The sequence below is a fragment of the Otolemur garnettii genome, unplaced genomic scaffold (genome assembly GCF_000181295.1).
Source record: "Otolemur garnettii isolate 467f Iridium unplaced genomic scaffold, OtoGar3 scaffold00279, whole genome shotgun sequence".
Lineage (NCBI taxonomy): Eukaryota > Metazoa > Chordata > Mammalia > Primates > Galagidae > Otolemur > Otolemur garnettii.
Genome location: NW_003852674.1, coordinates 1,089,552 through 1,093,178, shown reverse-complemented (window position 1 = coordinate 1,093,178; position 3,627 = coordinate 1,089,552).

Sequence of the window (3,627 nt, the reverse complement as noted above, 5' to 3'; positions counted from 1 at the left end):
GAAATAGCTGAAAATGTTAACAAATGGAAAAACATATCATGCTTATGGCTGGGAAGAATTAACATTGTTTAAATGTCCATACTACCCAAAAAATATATATTCTTAATACAATCTCTATTAAAATTCCATTGTCATACTTTAAAGATCTTGAAAAAATAATAATTGATTTTATATGGAATCAGAAAAAAACCATGACTAGCCAAGACATTACTCAGAAATAAAAACAAAGCTGGAGGAATCACACTACCAGACCTCAGCCTATACTGTAAATTGATACTGATCAAAACAGCATGGCACTGGCACAAAAACAGAGAGGTAGACGTAAGGAACAGAATAGAGAACCAAGAGATGAACCCAAATACTTACTGTTATTTGATCTTTGACAAGCCAATTGAAAACATTGAGTGGGGAAAAGATTTCCTATTTAACAAATGGTGCCGGGCGAACTGGCTGGCAACCTGCAGAAGACTGAAACTGGATCCACACCTTTCACCACTAACTAAGATCGATTCTCACTGGATTAAAGATTTAAGCTTAAGACATGAAACTATAAAGATACTAGAAGAAAGTGTAGGGAAAATACTCAAAGAAATCAGCCTGGGAGAAAATTTTATGAAAAAGACCACCTGGGCAATTGAAGCAACATCAAAAATACACTACTGGGACCTCATCAAATTAAAAAGCTTCTGCACAGACAAAAGCACAGTAAGTAAAGCAAGTAGACAGATTTCAGAATGGGAAAAGATATTTGCTGGTTATGTCAACATCAAAATTTTAATAACCAGAATCCACAGAGAACTCAAACGTATTAGCAAGAAGAGAACAAGTGATCCCCTCTCAGGGTGGGCAAGGGACTTGAAGAGAAACTTCTCTGAAGAAGACATGTGCATGGCCTACAAACATATGAAAAAATGCTCACCATCCTTAATCATCAGAGAAATGCAAATCAAAACTACTTTGAGATATCATCTAACACCAGTAAGGTTAGGCCATATCAAAAAATCCCCAAATCACAGATGCTAGTGTGGTTGTGGAGAAAAGGGAACACTTCTATCCTTCTCACTGGATTACAAACTAATACATTCCTTTTGGATAGACATCTGGAGAACACTTAGAGAACTAAAAATAGACCCACCATTTGATCCTATAATTCCTCTATTAAGTATATATCCAGAAGACCAAAAATAACACTACAATAAAGATATTTGTATCAGAATGTTCATTGCAGCCCAATTCATAATTTCTAGGTCATGGAAGAAGCCCAAGAGCCCATCGATCCACGAATGGATCAATAAATTGTGGAATATGTACACCACAGAATGCTTTACAGCCATTAAGAAAGATGGAGGCTTTACCTCCGTGTTTACATGGATAGAGCTGGAAAATATTCTTCTTAGCAAAGTATCCCAAGAATGGAAGAAAAAGTATCCAATGTACTCGGCCCTACTATGAAACTAATTTATAGCTTTCATAGGAAAGTTATAACCCAATTTTAGCCCAGGAATATAGGGAGAGGGGAGAGTGAGGGGAGGGAAGGGTGGAGGGTGGGTGGAGGAAGGGTGATTGGTGGAATCACACCTAGGGTTCATCCTATAAGGGTTCATGTGAATCTCTCTAAATGTAGAATATAAACGTCTTAACACAATAACTGAGAAAAAGACATAAAGGCTATGTTAACCAGTTGGATGAAAGTATTTCAAATTGTATACAGAAACAGTACACTGTACCCCATGGTAGTATCAATGTACCCTGCTATGATTTAATAAAAAAAAAGAAAATTAATACAACAGTGAGATACCACTATACCCCAATTGATATGACTAAAATCCAAAATACTGACAACACCAAACGCTGGGGAGGACTCATTCATTGCTGGTGGGAATGCAACCTGGTAAGCTTCTTTAGAAGACAGTTTCTTATGAAAATAAATAGACACTCATCATATTATCCAGCAAAAAAAAAAAGTAAAAAAAAGAAAAAGAAAAAGAAAAGTCTAGACAAAAATGTTAAAATTAAAAAAAGAAAAACAAAAACAAATCAGTATATGTATCTTGCTGAATATTTTCTGGGCAATAGGTGATCTTCTGGGGTATGAGATGTTAATCACAATGCTGATATGGTTTTACAAGATGGAGACTGGAGGCCCCTGCTGATTTCTCAAACCCCACAGGGTGGAGAGCCTAAATCTATCCTCAGCCTGGTTAAAAGTCACTTTAAACTGCTAACCTTGGCTAAGCAGAAGCTTTCCCAGGAAATCACTTGTCACTGGGATCACTTCTGAAGTGGCTGTCCCCTTACTCTGTGTGCCAAAACCAGTCTCACTCTTTGCCTCTGAGGGTCAAGGCTGTAAGGGATCTCAGTCCCCACCTTTAGGCTGCTCAGTCACTAGATTACTCAAGGTCTCTCACCTGATCCTTGCTCTGTGACCCATGCTTGTCAGGGCAGTTCTCCCACAATGGCTCTGCATAGTCCACAGCCGAACACTATTAGATCCGTCTGGCTCAGTGACTCAGTCTGGCACTCTGCACAAGGCTTAAAGTTCTCTGCACTCTTGCCCAAGTTCTCCCTAGGTAGTTCAACTGAGAGCCAAGTCAAAACAAACAAACAAACAAAACAAAACAAAACAAAACAAAAACAGATCAGAGGTAAAGCCTTTCCAGTTTGCAGTCTCACTGCTGTTGTACTTATAGCTGCCAGCGGGATTAGACTGAATGGACATGCATAACTAGTTGCCTGTTCTCCACTGCTTTTGTCCTCATGGGGTTCAGAAGTCTCTCATTTACTCACTGTGTCCTCAAAGGAATGTTTCTGGGCAGATTTCACCAGCCAGAGATGCCTGGAGTATTCTCTTCCCAGTCTCACCACGTCCAGTTGCAAGAAAGCTGTTACTCACCATCTTGCTCCTCCTTGATAACAATTTTATTTAACGTGTATACACAGGAATCCTCAGAAGGATGATTCAGCTCCTCAGTGAGGTACAAAGGTTTTTCAAGAATAGGGCCTTTAACAGTGAAAAATGGGTTTTGGGGAGGAGAAAGGAAGAGGCTTGACTATTTAGCATAAGGTGGTCTTGTAATATAAATGAAACTTTCTAGGCAGCAACCTTCAGAGAGAATAGATGGTAAATTGGGAGAGGCAGACAGGCTGAATTCCTCATGGACTTTCCAACTCAGGGTAAAATGTTTAGTCAGGGGAATGTCTATGTGACTATCCCTACATGGGAAAATCAGCAGTGCAGGAGAGCTGAGGTCATCAACTAGTAGCTTAGGCTAGAGAAGCTGAGATGTGTGTCTGAGGAGATGAGAATTTCTCCCTCCCCCTTTCTGGTTGCACCATTATCTGGCTAACTCAGTTGTTCCATAATCCTATGTCCTGTGTCTACTCTTTACTCAACCTTACTGAGGGCTGTAATCTCCCCTGTGTCATTGTTAACATTGACTGCTGACTACTAACTGCTGTGCATTCTTGCACATATACTCTTTTATTTACCAAATGAACAGATTTTGGGATACAGGACAGGTCTGCATTGTTGTCATGCTGCCACCAGCACAAGAAACAATTTATGCTCTTACAGGATTCTAGTTTTATGTACTATGTTTGGTGTAAGTTTCATTATTTCCTCAGTGC